The sequence below is a fragment of the Ctenopharyngodon idella genome, chromosome 7 (assembly GCF_019924925.1).
Source record: "Ctenopharyngodon idella isolate HZGC_01 chromosome 7, HZGC01, whole genome shotgun sequence".
Taxonomy (NCBI): Eukaryota; Metazoa; Chordata; class Actinopteri; order Cypriniformes; family Xenocyprididae; genus Ctenopharyngodon; species Ctenopharyngodon idella.
The window spans coordinates 18,783,994-18,808,315 of NC_067226.1; the positions used below are offsets into that span (position 1 = coordinate 18,783,994).

The window sequence follows — 24,322 nt, forward strand, 5'->3', positions numbered from 1 at the left end:
CAGCATGACATCATGTTCTCATGGCTGCACAGTGGAACCACATCCCCGGAGGCTCAGCATGTGTCCTCAGAGGCTTCCCTCATCCTCCTGCTGCAGGGGCTCAACAGATCAATAAATGGGAGTTCATCAGTTAGAGTGAATTGCCTGCTGGTGACCTTCAGCAATAACATGCATCAGTAATCACCAGGGCTTCTCCCATCAACCACCACTCTGTGTCAGATCTTCTCTGCTGTATGTACAAGCAAACACACAGAGACAATACTTACTTTTCCCACAAAGTCTCTGGCTTCTCTTTTTCTCTATAATCCCCACATTCCCCCTAAGAAATACACAGTAAAGTTTCGTATTAACTACTCTGTGTCTCTACCACAAAAAAATGTATCCCACGTTAGGCCTTGAGATCCGTTTATTTTGCCGGGACTCATTCCTTTTTCTTATTAAAGAGCATGTAGCATGAGATTTGGCAGTAAAGTTGAGCACACAATAGATAACCACAACTCTTGCCAAGGCCCTGTAGTCCCACTCAGATCTATTTTTGATTAATGTAGCAGCATCAGGGCTCCGGAATAAAAACTCCATAATTACACAGTGACTGAAACAAATGGAGTCTGTTCGAGGCTAAATGGAAAAGGTTACGTAGGCTTATTTATTATGCATGTTGCTGACACTGGTATTACAGTATGTATGTAAATGGCTTGTGATGTTCAACCTAAATGTTGTCAACAATCTGTAAGTTGATTGTTGGTTATAAACACATGGCCTTGATTTAAAAAATGAGCAGTCACCATTAAAATCTTAACAAGGTTCAGAAAAAATATATTATATGAATATATGAATTTGTTCTCAATACAAAAATGAGACCAGTCATATTCTATATTGTATTGCTGTTCCATGCATTTATCCACTGACCTACAAAATCCCAGATCAGACGGTATTTACAGGTCCACTGGATCCACAGGTCCGCTCTCAGGAGCTCAGTGAATTTAAGTGTGGTACCGTGATAGGTTGCCACCTGTGCAATAAGTCCATTTGTGAAATTTCCTCACTACTAAATATTCCACGGTCAACTGTTAGTGGTATCATAAAGTGGAAGCAATTGGGAACAACAGCAACTCAGCCACAAAGTGGTAGGCCACGTAAAATCACAGAGCGGGGTCAGCGCATGCTGAGGCGCACAGTGCGCAGAAGTCGCCAACTTTCTGCAGAATCAATAGCTACAGACCTCCAAACTTCGTGTGGCCTTCAGATTAGCTCAAGAACTGTGCGTAGAAAGCTTCATGGAATGGGTTTCCAAGCCTTACACCAAGTGCAATGCAAAGTGTCGGATGCAGTGGTGTAAAGCACGCCACCACTGGACTCTAGAGCAGTGGAGACGTGTTCTCTGGAGTGATGAATCACGCTTCTCTGTCTGGCAATCCGATGGACGAGTCTGGGTTTGGCGGTTGCCAGAAGAATGGTACTTGCCTGACTGCATTGTGCCAAGTGTAAAGTTTGGTGGAGGGGGGATTATGGTGTGGGGTTGTTTTTCAGGGGTTGGGCTTGACCCCTTAGTTCCAGTGAAAGGAACTCTTAATGCTTCAGCATACCAAGACATTTTGGACAATTTCATGCTCCCAACTTTTTGGGAACAGTTAGGGGATGGCCCCTTCCTGTTCCAACATGACTACGCACCAGTGCACAAAGCAAGGTCCATAAAAACATGGATGAGCGAGTTTGGTGTGGAGGAACTTGACTGGCCTCAACCCGATAAAACACCTTTGGGATGAATTAGAGCGGAGACTGCGAGTATATTATAAGTAGTACAATTGATTTACATTTATATAATTCTTTTCCATTGTTGTATAATATCAGTCTACTTGTGTATGAGGCCGATGACGCATATGATTTTCGCTTCTCCCCAAAAAATATTCTGTGTGTACCAAAGTGGGAGAAGCTGTCGCCCCGTTGCTCCACTGATTATTTCCCTTAATTACAGATACAGTGCTGAATCTCATCAAGTGGTCGTGTGGTCCTTGTGTGTGTGTGAGAGAGTGACCGGTCCAGACACGCTACACGAGCCAGGCCTTCTCGCCAACATCACTGCCTGACCTCACAAATGCGCTTCTAGAAGAATGGTCAAAAATTCCCATAAACACACTCCTAAACCTTGTGGAAAGCCTTCCCAGAAGAGTTGAAGCTGTTATAGCTCCATATTAAACCCTACGAATTAAGAATGGGATGTCATTAAAGTTCATGTGCACATAAAGGCAGGCATCCCAAAACTTTTGGCAATATAGTGTATATTACAGAGCATTCAAGTTACACAGTTGATCAATTCATGCATTCCCTAGGAATCAAACCCATGACCTTGGCGTTAAGAACATGCTGTTGAAGCTCAAGGAATTCAGCTCAAATAAAATGAACTATGGACCTGACCTGGATCAATACATCATACAGACAATTTATTAAAACAGTAAAAGATCATGTTAAATTATTAATATTCATGACCCCTCCCCTGCCAACTACCCCCACAGCCACATTTATTTATTGATTGATTTTTTAAGTGACATCTATGTAATAGAAATAGAAACTGGCAGTCATTAGTCTTAGAAACACTTGTTTCCTTTAGTATATATTTAAAATATACGTTATTATTAAATATATGCTAATGTTTCAAACTTCTGACCTTCCACATCCCCATTCACCCCATGAGTGCTGACTCTAAACGCAGTCAGTCAAAAGTGTCTGACAGTGACGCAGGGCAGGTGTGAATCACAGGGATCTGATGAGCGCTTGTGTTCTCTGACTGGCTGTTTAGAGCAGGTCAGCAGGAGTGTCTTCAGCGGTGATGAGCGCTAACCACTAAAAACAATAACACAAACTGCTCTTATAACAGCAAGTAGCTCATAAACCCTAGGAGTCAGGCATCATCTTTTATGTTTGTTTTATTTTCCTCATCTCCTTCACTGTGAAAATCCTTCAATTAGTCATTTTATAGTTTCTGCCTAAGGGGAATGGAGGTCTTGACATCACCACCCACACTTTCACCACTGCTCTTCCCTCTGTTTTTTAACTACCAGCGCTCTGCATTTATTTAAAGGGCTGTTTTTAGCATTTGCCGCTTAGGCCCCACTGAACAGCTGGATGGAGATAAACGAGTCATTTTGCATTTCAAATCACTAATTGTTCATGCAGGTTCCAGTGGTCCAGATCACCCATGGGTCTCTTCTCTTAGAGTGCTTAACACCTGGAACTTTCTGACAGACACTCGTGTCCTCAAACCTATGAATTTTACCGTAACCACAGCTTGACCACAACTGTAAATTACTGTGCAAAGATTCCTACAAATGATTGGAAGGAAAAGGGATGTTATACTCCCTCACTATGTCACACTTGTGAAGGACATGAGAATTTCATCTAGATTTGATGCGGTGTAGGTAAAAATACATTTGTAAAATTTTCTGATAAATCAGAATACTGCCAGGAAGGAACAATTTTGCATTTAAAAAAAAAAAATGAAACAAGCATTTCTGTTGCTTAGATACTCATGGCAGAGTATGGTAACACCACATACTTAAACATAAAACTGTTAAGACAAATTATGAGTGCTTCTCCATTGTTTGTGAACTGCATCTCAAATAAATGCTATCCTTTGAATGTTCTATTCATCAAAGAATCATGCAAAAAAAATATATAGCATATTAATGAGCAGCACAATTGCTTTCAACAGCAATTTCTGAAGGATCATGTGACACTTAAGTCTGGAGTAATAGCTGTTGAAAATCCAACTTTGCCATCACAGGAATAATTTTAGGAACATCACAGAAACATTTTAAAGTATATTAAATTAGAAAACAGTTGAACATTGAGGATCAGCCAACAAATAAGGAAATATTAAATATTATTTATTTTCTCAGTATAAAAAGTCAGTGTAAAGTCCCCACTATGATTTAAAAGAAAATGTGTGTGTTTTCCAGGTGACTGCCTTTTAGAGAGAAGCCATTTGGAAATTTCTCAATGTGCCATCTGTGCCTGTCAAAATGATGATTGATGATCTTCAAATCTGAATATGAATATATATGGAAAGTATGGAAATCAAGTTGGCTATGGAAGTAGTGAAAAGTTACTTTTAATAGCAGTCCATTTGGGATGAAGCTACATGAGACACAAGGGAACTATCCCCATGAGGGATTCGATAAGCAATGGATGGCTCTCTTTCTCCTGTGACTCTTCTTTGTGGCCATGAAATGTAGATTGTTGCATTTATCAAGCATCATTGAAACAATCTGAGATGCCATCTGCTAATTGCAAACACAGAGATATAATAGGAGTCCCCCTCAGGCAGACAGACTGAAGCCCACTCCCTCCCAATCACGTCCGTCATGCTGTACTCTGAGCAGCCGGGAGTGATTATGGCGTGAATGTAGACTCACCATGAAGGCCATAAAGGTGGTGAAGGGGCAAAATAAAATTAATGTCAAGTCAACACTGACAGAACATTAACACTGATTCATTTAGCAGACATATTTAACCAAAGTTCCCAGGGCGCATTATCCTGCTGAAAGAGGCCATAGCCACCAGGGAATACCGTTTCCATGAAATGGTGTACATGGTCTGCAACAATGCTTAGGTAGGCAGTACGTGTCAAAGTAAAATCCACATGGATGGCAGGACCCAAGGTTTCCCAGCAGAACATTGCCCAAAGCATCACACTGCCTCCGCCGGCTGACCTTCTTCCTATAGTGCATCCTGGTGCCATGTGTTCTCCAGGTAAGCGATGCACACGTGATGTAAAAGAAACCGTGATTCATCAGACCAGGCCACCTTCTTCCATTGCTCTGTGGTCCAGTTCTGATGCTCACGTGCCCACTGTTGGCTCTTTCGGCGGTGGACCGGGGTCAGCATGGGCACCCTGACTAGTCTGTGGCTATGCAGCCCCATACGCAACAAACTGCGATGCACTGTGTATGCTGACACCTTTCTATCAGAACCAGCATTAACTTCTTGAGTAATCTGAGCTACAGTAGCTCGTCTGTTGGATCGGACCACACGGGCCAGCCTTCACTCCCCACGTGCATCAATGTGCCTTGGCCGCTTATGACCACTGTTCCTTCCTTGGACCATTTTTGATAGATACTGACCACTGCATATTATATATATATATATATATATATATATATATATATATATATATATATTTATTATATATTATATATTAGGGCTGTCAATAGATAAAATTTTTTAATCACGATTAATCGCACACTTATTGTGAAATTAAGCATACACCATTTATCTTGTTTAACATGTCAATTTTGCTATCATTGCTTATATCCAGCAAAGTAAACCATCAGATTGAAGTGTGATTTTCACAAAACTGTACTTTTTTTAAGCTTTTTTCAAGGTAAATTCAGGTGTCTTTCCAAAAAAGTACACTTGCAGACTCCAAAAGGACACCAAATAACCAAATGATGAGTCCATATAATTCATACATTTATGTACACCATATCACCCATAAAAAAAAATAAAAATAAAAAATAAAAAATCACAGCAAAAAACGTTTCAGAATTCACAGTGTTTAGTATGTGCAACAGCAAGGAGCTTGTTTACATTTTAGACATGTCGAGTTGCGATACAGAACAGGACCACATGGAGATGCCAAAAAAACCTAAACCAACCGCCTTGACCTGCATATATACTAAAGTACACAGCAACATACACAGGACAAATCCAAACATTATCCCGAATGTGTGTGAAAACAACGTGAATGTACTGAAATGTGTCTGTGCATAAATACAATGTGCTATCAGTGCGTTGAGAGCGCTCATACATGATTTGTTTGCGCATCAATATAACGGACTCACGCATGTTTAATGTATGACTCCTGTACGTCACCGCAATCGTCTTTACTTTACTTTACCTCATCCATCAAAACTTTACTAGCGAAACGCTTTATCCAGCCGAGAAATCATCTGACCATACAGCAGTGATTCGTTCAGACAGGAACAGCGCGATGTGGGAAGGCTCGTGCTCTTCACATACAATGACAATATGACAGAGAGTTTGTGTTTTAAAGCGAAACAGACACTGGAATGATTAATTCTCTGTTCTCTGTGCCATCTCTGATGTAATCAGCATGGACTCTTAAGATCATCTAACTGCATGATGTAAAATTACGTTAATGATGCAATTTCACATGCTTCAGTAATGTATTGTAATGTAATGTAAATTACATTTAACGCATTAAGGATTTTGAATTAATCGCACGCGTTAACGCGTTTTTTATATATATATATATATATATATATATATATATATATATATATATACACAGAAAGTTCTCAGATTTTATCAAAAAGATCTTCATTTTTGTTCCGAAGATGAACGAAAGTCTTACGGGTTTGGAACAACATGAGGCTGAGTAATTAATGACAGACTTTTCATTTTTGGGTGAACTAACTCTTTAATAGTATTTATAGCTCCTAATGTTTAAAAAAACAAAAAACAAAACAAAAAAAAAAAACAGGTTGTTTGACTATATGAATTGATTACCTCAAAATGTAGATTACCATGCAGCTGCAAGGAAATTTACCTTAATGAAATACATACACCTCCCGTTATTGCTCATGTGCCAGTGATTACCCTTCGCCGAGTCAATCTAGGTTGCCTTAGGATGCCAAGCCCTGCACTATTTGATGGTTATGCTAATTTTTTTTTTTTTAGAACAAAATGAGAATTACAGATGCAAAACGGGACTGTGAGGTGAATGGAACTGTTATAGTACCACACTGCTATGTAAAAATGCTTAGTAGACAGTCACTCAATGTTGTCAAGCTTACTCATTTTCAAATAAATCAATGAACTTGAGTCTCAAGGCTTATTTCAGGCTCATGTCCAAAACCAGTCCCAAAGCTTCTACATGGGATCCTGGGAAGGGGGAATGATTGGACAGCCGACAGCTGCCCCTCCCTGAAGCACATGCTCCATGAGCATCTTGGGTCCGATTCAAATAAAGGGGCTGCGTGCCAACGGCATTAAACATGTGTTTATTGCTCTTAATGAAAGCCAAGGGGAGACAAATAAATCCTCAAAGGCTAAGCTGTTATTGCTGCCTTCTGGTGGGCTGTGAAAGTGACCATCACAGAGAAGTGGACACTGATGGATAAAACAATAGACAAAAAAAATGTTTTAAATGTTACACTGATCCTGTCTCTAATCCAATCCTTAATAACAATCAAATCAAAGAGCAAAACCCAATGCCAAATCCCAAAACCCAGTTGTTAAATTGGCACTGGCCAACCAGAAGCATGTGGAGTGCAATGCAGAAGTGTTTTGGGGAGGTTTAGAGGGCTTTTGTGGGGGGTTGCATTATACCGGTCACCATTGTAGGAGGCTGTTGACATCTCTCTCAAGCACTGGCTGATTCGAGTGCTGCGTCAGTGACGGCTCGCTCATTACCCCACTGCCTACTGTATATTAACAGTCAAGCGTGGGGATTTTTGCCTCTCAACACATCATCTGCTCGCTCTCTCACACTCCCACTCGCCTCTGTGCTTTGCTCTCTTTGCTTTCTTCCTTTTGATCTCCTCTCCTCTTAATTCAGTACAGATAAAGGAGCCTCCACAATGGATCTGTCTAATTTGGATAAAGACAATAGAGGAGCAAGGTGGAGGGAAAGCAATGGTCCAGTTATTGTGCAAAAGGCTACAAGAACTAGCATCTGTTATGCATTCAAGAATCAATGTAAGTCATGGAACAGATAGTTCACCCAAAAATGAAAAGTCTGCCGTAATTTCTTGTCATCATGTCTTTCCAAACCTGTACGACTTTCTCCTGGGGAAGACATATATTTTGATGAACGTTTTGATTGTTTTGTCCATATAAGCAAAGTTATTGGACCCCATTGATGTTCACTGTATGGACAAACAAGATATTTGAGAATTTTTTTTTTTTTTTCAAAAAAATCTTTTCCGTTCCACAAAAAGAGGATATTATGATGGCAGAATTTTAAATTTTAACTTTTAAAGTGAAAGTCAATGCACTTCCAAAATATAAACAAGACAATTTTTTTTTTTTTTTTTTTTTACTGATTTCCAACATGCTACGTACCACTAAATTAATTCTGCACATTTGTGTCACGTGATTGAGGACTTTAAGAGGGATATTAACGTCATTTACTTATTTCAGCTGAAGAGCTATTGACCTCCTCTGCTCTCCCTTCTTATTTACTGTTATGACAGCTGGTTGTCACTCCTCCTTCCTCGACCTCAGCCAATCATGTCACCCCGTTGAAGCTGTTACAGCCAATGGGCTATTGATTAACTGTCTTTGTTACTTCTCAGATGAGATTTAGGATACTGCGATCGGGATCACTTCAGCAGAGGAGGGTGAACAGCAGCAATAAAGATTTATCGTTTTACATATAATTTAGTTAATGCATTCATCATGTAGATAGGTTTAAATCTGTCCTGAAAAGTGTTAAAAAGAGTGAATTGATTTGATTTGATGGTTTGATGATGGAATAGATATATAATATAAGACAATCTCTCTTACTAATTCAGAAAAGTAACGAACAGCACAGTTTCACCACTGACAATAGTCACCAAAAAGTACAATGCTAATGACAATTGTTTTGGACAATGTAATGATTTTGATAGATATATACTATGGTAGTACCACTTTTTTTTCTTTTCTTTTTTTCTTTTTTTTTACATTATACTTTAATTAATGCAGTAAATACTAGAGTATAAGTGATAAAGTTTTCCAATAAAGTTTAAATGGTTTAGATTAATTAATGCATTAGGTATTATAAACTAACCATTAACAATATTTTTACTGCATTTATTAATCGCAGAAAAAGATTTTAATTTATCAGGGATTCACTAAGACAATTGATAACTGTGTTCATGTTACAGCCAATAACCGATAAATGGTTGCTATGGAATTTCTGTATATTTTGCGTAAATAAATTAAAAATAAAACACTAAAAACTAGTCATCACAACATTATAAACATTAGGCATCTATCACAACATTATAAATGTGAAGTATGAAAAATGGATATTTATTTTGAGATTTGCTAAAGATTGCATTCAACAGTGAGTAAACAATTACTAAATTATTAGTTTTTAAAATATTAACTTTTAATGAGGAATTCTAAATGTAAAAGTAGAGCAAAAGAGCATGCACTGTCTATTATCAACTGATATAGATAAATAAATAAAAACTCTAATGTCTGCTGACAACCAATATATTGGGCATTCTGAAAAATTATAAATATACTACTGTTCATTGCTTATTCATGTTTGTAAATAATACACTGATTAATGTTATTTTATACAATTTATACAAAAATTATTAGTATAAGTAGAAATTAGCATTAATATACATTAATAAATGCTGTAAAATACTGTCTTTTGTTAGTTCATGACAATTAATCCATTTACAGAACTAATGTTAACAAATTAAAACTTAATGTAAAGTGTTACTGAACATGTTATTCATTCAGTAGCATGATTTTTAATGAAGAACGATGGTATCTGCCAGAGTAATTTTTATAAATATTTTACAGGTACTGCCTGCCACTCAGGCTTAGGTACTAGGCTACAGAGGTCTGCACAGGCTTTAAACTGAGGCCCGAACCCAAGATCGTTTGACCCAACCCGACCCGAACAGAAATCCGTCGCTATAGAGATGTACCATTCTTGCTATCATAAGCCAAGACAGCTTTTTAAGACATACACTGCACGTAACCGCTGAGCTATTTATTGGTTAAATGACAAGATCATATCGTACAACTTTTAAATAGACATCAGGCTAAGTAGTAGAAAAGACGCACAGAGGCCATTTGACATGCTGTCACGCTTCAGCTCATTCATATGTTTGCATTCAGTCATGTAGCCTATTATATCGTATGATATTTTAAACATTTAAATACACATATCAAATAAAATAATACAAAATGTGTATGATGTAGTGTTTTAGGTGATAGTAGCCTGCTCAACAAAGCTGATTTCTGTGAGACGCAAGAGAAACGCGGCTATTTGATTTACGAACGCGCTTAGCTCATTTCATTCATAGAATTTACACTTATTCGTCTATGATATCACACAATGTTTAAAACATTTAAATATACATATCAAATGATGTAGTATTTTACAGTAGACCTACTCTTGACAAAGCTCTGATTTCTGAGACAGAGACAGCAGCCACGCTTATTTGTGTCTGCTCTCAGTAGTCGTTCACTTCACACAAACATTATTGCGTAGTAATTTTAGTGGCTTGTGTATAATTGTGCTATCCCCTGACTCACCTGTTATTTGTTAGAATTTGTTGTGATACTTTCCATGCATTGTTTGGCACTGTAATAAGTTTTCCCTCAGTAATTGTATGCCTTATCGCACTCATAGTCAGAGGTTTGAGTGTTGTGTGCCGTGTTGTGACCGAAACAGTGCGTGAGAGCGGGATCACATGCGCAAAACAGTTAATATATAAATGTGAATTATAAGTGTGCTCCCACTCTCGCCCGCTCTTTCGAGCACAACACAGAAGATGCCACGCAAGACTTATAAAACAGCCTATATAGTTTTTCTCAGTTACAGACCCAAATCTGAACCCGACCCGAACCCGAAGCTATTCATGAAACCTTAACCCGAATCCGACCCGAGCCAGACGGGCCCCAAAGAACTTGGGTTGCAGACCTCTACTAGGCTATTCTATCAAAAACACCATATTATATTATATATATATATATATATATATATAGCATCAAAGACAACCTCTGCTCTTCTCTTCCATTGCACCCGTTTATCAATTAGACCCACATGGGTGCTCTTCGGTACCGGAATATGAAACAAGAGGGGGAAAAGGAAGAGGAGACATGCATTCCAGAGTCATCATGAGTATTCACATTGCATCACATGGAGGGGAAAGATGAGGACAGAGCAGCCTGTTATGGAGCACATTCACGTATAGGGTATTCCTCTGAGACTGCAAAAACAGACAGACATGTACCAGGACCAGCCTTCACTTGTACACATATCTCCTGTTCACACTGTGGTGTCTTATTTTTCTCATATTCTTAACCTTTTGCCAGTCCCTTTGGGGAGTGTACAGAAGATGTGAGTGTATGAGTGGGTGGCAGTAGATTAGTTCAGCAGGAGTGTAAGTGCACAAGGTTAGGGAGGTTACAGAGTTAATACCTCTGTGTTCTGGGGTTTCTCTGTGATTCTCTTATCTCACTGGGGGAGTGAAAAAAGAGTCACTTAAAACAAAGAGTGGAAAGATAAAGAAAGAGACTGTGAGAGACATAAATGGAGAAGGAGAAAGAGAAAAAGAGGAGGGAGGGGAGGGGAGGGGAGGGGAGGAGAGGGGGCAGAGTAAAAAAAAAAATAAAAATAAAAAAAAAAGTCAGAACAAAGTCTCTCACTCAAGTATGGGTGTCTGTTTCTATTTAGGATGGCCTGTCTGGAGAAATGTCAATGAATGCTGACAGAGCAAGACCCTGAGCGCCGTTTTAAGATGAGTGTGGCCTCCGGTCTGATAAATCAACTGAAAGTTTCATGATCGTCATGTTCTTTAAGTCACCCAAGTTCAAGTAGGTTCACCTAAAAATCCCTCTTCTGTGGAACACAAAAGGAAACTTTTTTCCCTTGCAATTATAACAAATGGGACTTTCTAAGCTTCAAGAAAGAAAGAAAAAAAAGTATCACAATAAAAATCTAATTTGCTGAGTTGCTTTAAGAAACATTTCTTATAAATATCAATAGGGCAATAGGGACTTTAAGCAGCAGCTGCTGATACAACGGCAACGGCATTCTGGCGTTCTGTTGCGTTCTTGACGTTCTACTGTAACCGTCTACTACGGGAGAGTAGCCGATTTGCCGTAGTCGATAATACGTGACAGATTAGATAAGTAAATGTTATGTTTTATGGTTATGTGGTATTTTAATTGTATCTGTATGTCATTTAATGCCAAAAGCAACCATTCTCTTGCTTTTATTTAAATGTAATTTCTTTTTTACTATGTCAAATGATGAAATGATCCGTTATGCCGTCCTCTTTGTTGTTGCTTAGCGATTTTTGCGTTCTTTAGCTACGGCAGTTGACAGTTTACATCCGGTCACTGTTGCCGTTCCATCAACAGCTGTTGTCCCTAATGAATCAGTTCATCAAACCTGTCTGAATGATTCATCCATGAAACAGATCAATTCAAAACTTACTAACTTGAGAAATGTTTCCCCAAATTCGAAATCGGTCATTAAAGCTGTTTGAATACCAACATTTTTCAAAATATAGGTTTGGAGTAAACATCTGAACTTCATGAGTATGGACTACTTTTAAGGACTTTAATAGGACTTTTACTTTTTTTAACTAATGACAAAAAATGACCATTACATTGTTCAAAATTTCTCATTTTGTCTTTCAAAAGAGTCAAAATGAGAGTAAGCGCAAGAACAGAGTTTTTTTTTTTTTCTACTGCTTTAAAAATGAAAAGAAATCACAACTGAATTCAAAGTAATGGCACATTTTCAGTAATTTGGGAACACGATGAAAAGCCTGCTTTCAGGTTTTGTAAGGCACAGCATTCTCTCGGTGATAATACAAATCAGTTTCAGTCTCCCGTAATTGTAATAACAGAGCAAGAAAGTCATAGGCAGCAAAGCATGACAGAGAGGACTTGAAGAAAAGAAGAAAAAAAAAAAAAACATGTTGCTAAACAAATCAAACTTTGTTTGCATTCTATTAGCATTCTTGTAACATTGACGATCTAGCGAACAGCATCAACATCATAACAGGATTATTGCCTTTAAAGAGCCCATCACTGTTTTTTCTAAGAAAAATAACATTACATCTCAATGCAAATATAGAAGTCTGAGGAAAAACTACATCCGCTTCATCTTCCCCAACAGAGCAGCACCCCACTGGAGCAAAAGGAGACACTGAGCGGCCCCATTCATTATTAATCAGCTAATTAAAAGAGGTTCACTCCCCCTATCACACAGCAGATGATGAATGGAGAGGGAAGGACTAGAAAACAGGACAAGTCCCCTGAGGAAGAGGGAAGAAAGTGAGAGAGACCAATTGGGGGAATTGGGAGTGAGATGCATGTGAAAGTGACCCTGAGTAAACAAACAGCCAATTTTCTTCTCATTTCAAGTAACTGAATCCATATGGTAGAGTATTAGGAAGACAAGTGAGAGCAAGAACCACGCTGAACTTTAAGCACTCTAAATCAGACTATAAATAGTGACCCAGTCTAGATATCAATTACTATAACTGAATAAGAAAAACAAAGTTCAAAACAATATTTTAAGTTTTCAAAGAAAACGGTGCAGCAGAGAGACTAAGCTAAAATTCAGCTTTGCCATCACAGGAATTTTTACAATACATTTTAAAATATATTAAAATAGAATATTTCACATTTCTCATTACTGTTTATACTTTATTTTTGATCAAATAATTGCAGCCTTGGTGAAAAACAAAAAGATTTTTAAAAAAATCTTACCGTCCACAAACATTCAAACTGTTATACTTAACTGTTGTACTGTTCTATATTACTCATTATATTTTAATATTTCAAGTTGTATAAATTTACAGTAGTTAATGTACAAAAATGAACACTAATATGTTTACTTATTAACATTAACCTAAATTAGTAAACGCTGCCAAAAGTATTGTATAATAACTGTATCTGTTACATTCCTGTCCTGTTTCTCTGGTTTTGTGTTATAGGACTTTTATTTTGAAGTGCATTTTCTGCTTCCCTTGTTCCAGTGTTTTCCTGTTTCCTTTGTTTTCATTGCTGCATTGTTTGTTCCCATATTTATCCTTGTTTTTTTCCATGACTACTAATCACCTTCACCTGTTCCTTGTTAGCCCCTTTGTATTTAAACCCCAGTGTTTTCCCATGTTCGTCAGGTCTTGTCCTACATGTTTTGTTGGTGTCTTTTATTCTTGATTTCTCTGTTCCTAGATGTTGTGCTCCTTGTGATTTTTGGTTCTTTTGTTAATAAATATTATTACTGCAGTTGGATCCTACTCTCCTGCATCTTTAAAGCTCACCCGCATTACAACCATAGTACCACCACATTATTTTCTTATAAGGGAACTTTGCATTTTTACAATTTTACTGCCTGAGAAAAAAAGGCAAACACTGCACACAAAATTGAAACTCCAGCACTATTCCAAGTTTTCTCATACTATATGGCCATATATAATTCACAGCAACATTGCAGCATGTTTGTCTGCAATTCCACCATCATACAGACTTTTCCCAGAGGTCCTGGAGAACTGCACATCTCCTCTTTAATTACGAACCTTTTATATAACACATTCACACACACACACACACACACACACACACACACACACACACACACACACACACACTGCTCAACCTGCTTCCTCAACTTAAAAACTAATTAAGCCACAGGAGGGAGCATGCTCCAGATTTTTTCCTCCTCAGCCATGTGATATGAGAGAGAGCGAAAGAGTCCTGGCATCTGAAGAAGAGGAAGAGGAGGAGGCGGAGAATGTGCCCTGACACAGACGGATCATGCTTTGAAATGCATATAAAACCATGTTTTTTATGTGTCCTATATCACGCCCTAACAATGACCCTCAACGCACCCAAATGCTGTAACAACTACTACTTGATTTTCACTGAATACACACTTCCACATGCTCTGTATTTCCTTTTTTCCAGCTATACCGTCCTTATTCATACCACAACATTAATTACTTTTCCTATGGTGCTGAGTCAGCTTCATACCTGCAGGAACCACATGGCTAAGAGAATAGTCAAACCCATCCCAGTCAAGTTAATTGAAACAGAGGGCATCAAGAGTCGACTAGTATAATGATTCGTTTATAGTGCCTTTAAATATTTAAGAACTACATTAACGGAGAAGATAATGCCAATGCATTTTCTAGACAGACAGCACCATAGTATCCAATGGGTGTGACGTGACCAGAACGGGTGTTAGCCTGACAGGCTGCCAATGCTCACTATCCTCCACAGACTATCCCATCATGCCTGTGCTTCCTTTGATCTCCACATCCAGAATGATGTCTTGAATTAGACACAAGACTCAACATTCAACATTCCTCATTTACCTTCCTAAGTATCTCCAAACAGCTGTTTCCATATTTCAAAATACAAAAATCTTACGTACACACATGCATGCATATACAAATAAACATATTTTGTAATTTAAAAAGGTTTTTCTGGATTTTTCAAAGCATCTGAGAGGAGACATTGCAGGTTGGTGAAGAGGTGTTTATATTATCATGCACGTAAGCTTGTGTTTGAGGCTATTACACAAAAGAGGTGATATTTTACATTAGCCCAACTGTATATACGCCTCTCAGTTGTCTGAAATAAGTGCTGACCAGGGTGCCATTAGCAGGAGACATTCCTATAATCATTAAGCCTTATACCGTAGATGTGCTAACATCATTTCATCACAGATCTTTTCACATTAGTAATGCTTTCATGTCAGTAGCTTTATTGATGGAGAAAGAGAGTAATTGCAAGGCTCCCCAAAATTGCATTTAATTGAAGAAAACATTCAAAGATGTTGTAGAGTTTGACATTTTAAGCCTTGAATTGGTCCACTTTTAGTATTAAATGTTTGTCCGTAACAGCTCTTTTCACATTGTGATATATATATAAAAAAAAATCAACATTTGATACCATCAGATAATCAATATGGCACCAATGTATCATGCAATGCTCTTTTTTGTAAGGTTGGTCTGTGAGCTTAAGAAGAATCAGCAAGAGAAAGGGAAACAGATAGAGCGTAAGTAAGTGTCAGGCGGTATTGAGAGCTCACGGGGCAGTCATTCGTACTAATGTCAATTACACCTGCACAACAAAACACATATGCAACCAACCAGCCATCGGCCGCACATACGCTTCATGCTTTACCTAGCTAGAAATTTCCCATTAACTCCAAGCAGATCTTGAAGTATTGGTCTAGAGACATTTAGCTCCTGTCCATTGCATCCATTACACATGTTGTGTTAGTAGGTCACCGTCATTGATTTGATTAGCAAAAACACGTCTGGTACACATACTCTGCATACGAAAGTGTGGCAAATGCTCGTAACCAGAAACAATAGATGGTTATCGTCGAATTCAATTATACTGTATGACTTACGAGCCACAATGTGACTATAACGTAAAAGGCACTGAATAAGATGTGCTGAGGTTTTGCTTGAGATGAAACATGGTTCCCCTTCAGCAGGACTGCACTGTTCGCAGTAATAGGTCATCCTGAGGCTGTTAGGTCTCTGTGTCCCCCCAACTGAGAACCTGTCAGACAGCTCAGCCTGCAGCGAACACATCAACACACACACACACAAATCATATAAACATGGACATGAATACTCATGTTAACATGCCCACAGTAACACATACTAAAATGTAATCCAGAATTTCCATCTGGAGACTTCAGTATATAACACTTTCTTAATCCTTTCTTAATCCATTTATGTCCATTTTTCCACAGATTTGTGTTCATTAGAATTATCTTTCAGGTAATCACACTGTGCTGTTTCTTTGTAATTTATAAGTGCTTTTTGACATACATGCAAACTGAAGATTTAAAAAAATATATTTAAAAATCACATTTTACTACAGTAAAACTACAATTGAAACATATAAAAAGGAACTGCGAGGTGCATTTTTTAATAAACAACCAGCAATGGCAGCATGAATTAAATACCACCACGGCACATTATCCCTAAAGGCTGTTTAAATATCTTCCAAAGGTTGTTCACTTGTATGCCAGTTGTTTTTAAAACATCTAGAGTCAACCCCTTCGTTTTAAAAAGAGAGGTAGAGCTGCCCGAGGCTTTTCAACGCTGGTATATTAGTTATGAGAATTTCCCGTGTACAGTAAAGGACGTTCCTACTGTACTCCTGCTGCGAGGGGAAATTCTGGGCTTCTGTTCTTACGTAAGCGATCAAAGTCTGGAACACCTCATTACTCTCTCTATGCTCTGAGCTAGGACCCCTCCTCGAGGATCCATGAAGTGGGGCAAAGCATCCATCATGGAGGCCCAGAACTGAGACAAGCTCAGAGGCTCACAGGGGCCGTCTCAGGAGACCGGGTGTCATTCCCCAGGGGCTCGCAGGGAGATCCAGAACACCGCATTTTTGACTGGATAGTATAGTATGTGTTCAGTTTAGCTTTGTATTTTATTAATTTCTGTGGTATTTCTGCAGTGTTACTAAATATCTTTAGAACATCAATTAAGAATTTGAAAAGACGGACGATCGATAGATAGATTGATAGATAGATTGATAGATCAATAGATAGATAGGTGAACTGTGACCACATATCCATGAATTTCCTGTTCGTCTCTCATCTTGGAATGACACAGGAACAGTTGCAAATACTACATCCCCCACAGCAAAGACATGTAAAGTCAGAGAGTAACTGTGAGGCTAAGTGGTTGGTGAAATGGACTGCCGATAGGCCCAAGCTGCCTTAGTGCCCTTGAGCAAAGCACTCCAACCAAATTGCATCAATATATATTCAATCACTCAAGTACAGAGTCCACAGAAAATTAATGTCAGTTCCAAATAACAGGGTGCCAGTGAAAAAAAAAAACATCACATTTTAAAAGCAGTCTTACATGATGTTTATCATTCATGAGGTTAAAACATAGCCTTTCTGCAAGCAGAGTAGTCTTGTTTATTTTTGCTCAGACTAACATTATATCTGCAGTTTCAAAATGGCAGCTAGTCACTAGATTAAATCATGTTTAGAACTCAATACAGATGGGGACAAAATCAATACTGTTTAATATTGTGTAATTTCATAACTATATTAAATCAATATACAGTGTACTGAAGCCAAGAACCTACAGATTCCTTTTGTGGCATTCATAACAAAATACACTGGTTACAAAGTCTATTACATTGTATAATGAGTCTTTTCTCTTATTTGAAAGCACAGGCTGCAAAATTCAACGTAATTTAATGATTCCCAATTGACCGTTCACAAAGACCCGCCTCCTTTAGTTACTGTTGCTACGTCTGACAAGCCATGCCGCTCTCACACCACACATCATGTTCTCACACAGTGAAAAATACATCACGGAGCAAAGAGGACACTGACAACGCGTCGACAGACAAGACAGAGCAGGTTACTTTTGATATGAAACAAAGTTTCAAATTTCAAATTTTGTCATTTTTGAAGAAATTTAAACAATAAATACCGTTTTGTGGCTCTTTAATGTGTCAGATTACTGTAATGCCTCAGTTCAAGCGGCTTGTGAACCGATCATCTCTTCCTACTAGTTCATTTATAGCATCAAATAAACATGAATGAACATCAGAAGGAATGTTGTTTCAACCGCGGAAAGATGTCAGTACACACCATTTTTCAAGTTCAAGTCCACCTACGTTAATCTACTAACTCCCCTGACTGGTTTGTCAGACAAAATGGCGGACTCTGCGTTATGATTGATTAGATCGCCTGTCAATCAAACCCCTGGTGAAGGGTCAATTGCACAGACTGAAAATGCCCTGTCTGCTTTCAAATCAATTCACTTTGGTTTTACAGCATTAATGGGAAGAGAAAGCTGAATAAGGAAGGATCATGAAATTTACAAGTGATGTCACATAAAAGCCTTACAATATATTGCAATATGTAGTGGTTCACAACACAAAAGTAAAGAATCACTAGGAATCCTGGTGATTCCCACCTCCATCCGTTCCAGAACAGCATAACTTGGACCAGCACAGCAATCCGTACACTGAGGCTTTGAAAAATAAATAGTCTCTTTTCTCTCCACCCTGTTTCTGTGTGTCTATCTCTTCTGCTGTACTGGCAGGCTACAGAAGTGATATGTGAGAGCACTCGAAAAAGAGAGGTTTTATTCCCTGCTGGCCGCCGGCATGGGCACTTTCTGTGCGGGAGCACTCTAAAGAAAGAGAGAATAAATGAAGGCGTAGAGTACTATCTGTTCACAGATATGCAAAATAAAACCGAGCAAGAGGGATCTGGATGGTAAAGTTTCCTGAAGTTTCTACCTTTCAGTTAAGTTCTGAATTTATGCAGCCATTTCTGTTTTTATTTCACAGCTCCTGATCCATATGACATAAATGTGCTATGTGCAGAAATGCTTAGCATTTTACACAGAGCAATAGAGTGTTGAACGGATGACATATTTTTGTACGCCAACCCGGAAGTTAGCATCACCCTGGTTCCCTCAACAAAAACCCAATAGGATTTTTCCATTGGCTTTTGGATTATTACAAACAAAAGCTTATACATGTTTGGTTCATCGTGATAATCTTCACAAATGAATACATCTTTTATGAATTTTGAAGCGTAAATACAATCGGCAAAGGTCAAAAGCTAAACGTAGGCTATAAGCCAACTACATTAGTCACATTTCTTCAACGTCACCATCACTAGGCTTTCAACAACTCTTTAAGTCTTTGTATAAAAACATTTTCCCTAAAAGTTCAAGTTATAATAGTTTACAAGAGCGCAATTATAAACACAACAAGGCTGTGAAAGTGGACTTGTGATAGATGAGTTTACCTGTTCAGCTGTTAATGTGTAATGTCCTGTAGTCCCTTTTAGCCACTTGTTAACAACTACTTTTACAAGATAAGTAAAAGCTTTAAAAATAAATTATAAAACGTAAAATATCTTGAGCTTGTGTTCACCACAGACCTTATTTCAAGTATTTAACCAAATATTCATTAAAAAAACCCCATTGACTTAAGGATGATGGAACCAAAAGCGCTAAAATGCTAACTCATTTTCCAGGTTTTGGCCTACAAAAACACGTCATCTCTGCAACACTCTATTAGGATCATAAATCTAAATCTACTTATTTTGATAAGTACTGCACTTGAAAAGTCATATCCACATGAATGATTCAATATTCCTGTTTTTGTGCGATCTATTTAGTAAAAAAAATACATTTTAAAATTGCATGTTGCATGTTATATTTAAATTTTTAATTAAAATTGATTTAGAATTACAGTAATGTCAGTTGTTTTCTAATCTCAAATATTTTTGATGGGTCATGAGATAGATTATACTGGTCTAGTGGGTCCAGGAAAGGAAAAGTTTGGGAACTCCTGTCTTAAAATATCAGATAATAATTATTGTGACAAGGCAAGTTTAGTTAATGCTAGGGCTGCACGATATTGGAAAAAACTGACATTGCGATACTTTGGGGGATAATAATTAAGATGTATATTATATATGTATTGAAGGTGAAAAAAGAAAATGGGTTCTTTTACAGTAATCAAATTTAAACTCTACCAAATGCATCCTAATTTTCAACCAAAATGCATTCAGGCAAGTCATACTTTTCACAGTATGGATAAACTAATTCACAATGGGTTATAGAACCATTAGGACTAAATCATCGGCATGTTGTCACTACACAAGGCGTGACCCTTCGTAACCTCAAACCCACAGAAGCCACAGAGAGACCAATCAAAAGCTTTTGGGTCAGTTATTCATAGCCACTTCTCAGCGATCTCATATCCTTAACTGAGAAAGAGAATAGATCTGACTGTGCTAACACACAGTCATTGACTCAATTGGGGAACGGTGATAATTGGAGGGAGAACCCAAGTGACTGACATGCTTCCAGCCCTTGGACTGCAGCCCAGATGTTCACCACATCAATGAGAATCACACAATTAACAATTCTTCAAGAACACATGCAGCGATGATGATCTTTGTTGAGAGTCAACTTCTCATTTCAAATCCGTACGCTTGCCTTGCCTACCACTCAGTCTGTCATGAGAGATTTCTATATGATTCACAGAGCTGCTAATTAGTAGTCAGCGAGTCTTATCTAAGATTCAAATTCCTACAGCAGCACTTACTATCATGATTACTGATTGAACTGGGAATGGAAAAGATTAAGTAATAAGGAGAAATGTGAAATGACTTAAGCTATTGATGTTTAATTGATGGTGGCTTGGTGATGGAAGATGTGTTTTTGGACATGACTCAATATTTCAGTTTTTTTCATGTTTTCACTAAATATTTATTTGACTGATATCAAGTGACTGCATGTGAATGAGCTACATGCACAAGATGGTTTCAAAGCAGTAAAGAGAGAATCTCTTAGATACAGATGCAGAGCTGTGCTATCCTGCACGCCTTTTACTTCCTTCACTCTCTCTCTCTCTCTCTCTCCTTCTTCTTCTCTTTCAGAAGACAGCACAATGACATGACCCAAATAGACAGTAGCTCTCCTCTGATTGGCTGAGATTACTCAAAGAAGCTCCTTCACATCATCAGCTTTAATAATTCATTCATTTACGCACAGACTCCCCATTACCACAAGTCCTGGCAGATGAAAGTCAAAAACTAACTTCCACTTCTCAAGAAAAGTCTTAGCAATACACAAGTATTTGCAATACATACACAAACATTTTATATTGCTGAATTTGATCTCATGCAATGCTGTAAGAAATAAAAAAATTAGCAGTCAAGCATTTAATTATGTTTAAACAGACACTGAAATGTGCAATATATCAAATATATAGCCATTCAACTAATAAACACAGTGGTTCTCAACCCTGAACCTCCCTGAAAATTCAGCTTTGTCATAACAGGAATAAAGTACATTTTGGAATGTATTTATATATTTCACAATGCACTTTACAACATTAAAATACACTACCATTCAAAAATTTGGGGAAGGTGATATTTTTTTAAAGCTCTTCTCTTATTTTTGATTTTCTGATTTATCTATTCCTACACACCCACCTCTAGGCAGTATAAATGAATCTTTATATCCTTGTGTAAGTATCACACAGCAGTAACAACTCTTTCCCACAGGCTAGCAGTGATGCTATCAGCTATCAGTTGCTTTCCAGCAGGGCACAGGGTATGAAACCCACCTTAAACGCTCACCCTGACAGACCCTCACGCTGGGGCAGGAGGGGGAGATGAAGCGAAGGAGAAGCTGTGAGGGGATGAGTGACTGACAGATCTGTGAATGAACGCAGGAAGCAGTCACCTCATTTCCCTCCAACACCGACATGTCTTTATCCATTCAATTAGACATTGTGGTCAGTCCGAAGAGTGAACAGACACGAGGGAAGAAATGGAAAAGAGGAAAGATGGAATAGTGAAACAAACCGAAAAGTGAGGTGAGAATAAGGTCTATAGACGGAGGGTTTTATTTGAAAACAGTTATATTGTGAAATATTATTAAAATGTGACCCTGGACCACAAAACCAGTCATAAGGGTACATTTTTTGAAATTGAGATTTATACATCATATGTATAAAGCTGAATAAATAAGCTTTCCATAGGTTGTTTGCAATCACGTGGTTCTGGTGATGCACGAAATTCCGGTGGAGGGCAAGAAGTGAAAATTAGAATGGAAGAGATGGAGAAAAGTCCGTACTGTGCTGGTTTAGAAAGGTATAAACAGAAAATAACAACATATGTTGGACATGATCCTTATGGTATTAAGAGAGAGATTATTCTACTGAATTAAAAAACATTCCTGCCATCGAGGCGTTAGATATAGACAATGAGAAGCTGCCGTCACGTCATGTTCAGTTCTAGTGTGGTTTGTTTATATCGCGCTGCCTTTCTGCTAGTGACATTAAGGGCAGTATTTTGATTTTCTGTCGGGATTGTGAAATATATCGCCATTGTAGGTTATTTATGTTGAATTGTGAATTGCAACAGGAGCTCACATTGTTCAGGGGAAAAAAAACTGGACGGTGTAGTACAATTTTCGCCTTTTCTACATGTAAAAACACTAAGGAAAGCAGGTTGAGGAGGTGACGGGAAGACGCCGTATAGCAAATCTAATAATGTCACTGATTAAACCCACTGCCTATCACTCAATAAAATAATCACATAGTTTTTGAAAGTTTTGTATTTTGTTTTGGTTTAATAATTAACATTACATTTGCGAGTATGACACTCACTCGGCTTGTGAATGAGCATAACTTGCATACAGCCACTTCAAAACTGTTCCCGAGCATCTATGGGCTTGATTTTGGTTGTCATTTTTTAAAATAAATACAAAAAAAATACAGTGTCGGTGTCTGTCTGCTGAATGTGACCCTCCGATTCTCCTCCATGGCCATATGGAAAAGTGAATATTTACAAAGACAACATTAAAAGTACAAGTTACATTTACACCCATCCAACAAAGAAATGGATCGAGTTCTGTCAGCTTGTTAAACACATTTATTTATTTATTTTTCTACCACATGATGGCTGAAGCAGCAGCGCGTGACACTGTTTTCACAGTAATCAACAACGGAATTCGACAAAACTTAAGTGAAAACATCAAATGATCATGCAATGGGATAAAATAGTTTCTCTTCCCTGAAAACGATACCATGAAGAATGTGAATATTTAATCAAGTCAAAAACTAAAAAGGTAAGCAGGTATCCATATTCATTTCAGTATCAAAAAAGAAAATGTTGCAAAACAAAATTATGTAGGGAACACTGATTTATACTATCGCTTCCTTTCCTGTATAATACTCTCACAACAATTACACACACAGATGGCATGTGTAATGTAAACGCAGCCCCACCAGACCCCAAGGGCATGCTTTACAATGCAGCTGTGGTGACACAGAGTGATACGGATGACAAGAAAGTGTGTGTGTGTGTGTGTGTAGTAGTAGCAGTGTGGATTTCATTGATATAACATGCAGCGCTGCATGTCGACTGAGCTTAACCATCCTGAGTACGAGGCGTATACAAGAGCTCAGAGATCAATACAACACAGACAGACCGAAGAGAAGAGCTTTGATTAGGAGGATTCACTTACAGCCCTGATTCACTCAACACTTCACACACACAGAAAATGACTACAGCAATTTAACAGGACACATGCAACTGTGAGCTACTTGGATCATCTCTAACACATGTGGCGGGAAGGTAATCATGATCATATTACTGCAAATGATCTGTCCAATTTTACGTTCTGCAGTAACATAAACATTTATGGTGCACATAGTATCTTTATTACCAGTCTAGACTATGGCTTTGAACTAGCAGACATACCCCCACTCCTGAGACACACACACACACACACACACACACACACACACACACACACTATATAGGGCCAAGGTACCACTAGCCCACGGCGGTGTGTCATGTATTATAAATGCAGCATCTCTAAATGCCTCCGCTCTTCTCTCTCCCTTCCTCTCTCTCATTTGCCATGTTTTTAAGACACAGAAATACGTAAAGACTGCCACATGACCTAAATGCCCTTTGCTCCCTCTCTGCTCCTGATTTTCTTCCCTCTATTAGAACAGAAAATGAGAGACAGAGAAAGAAGAAAAACCAACTGAAGAGAAA

The 24,322-nt window shown here is 38.1% G+C and overlaps 1 protein-coding gene across 11 annotated transcripts in view; it reads right to left on the reverse strand.

The window, feature by feature from the left end:
- brsk2b (BR serine/threonine kinase 2b) overlaps positions 1-24,322 on the reverse strand; it is a 141,134-nt gene that overhangs the window by 69,902 nt on the left and 46,910 nt on the right. The gene's annotated exons all lie outside the window — the stretch shown is intronic.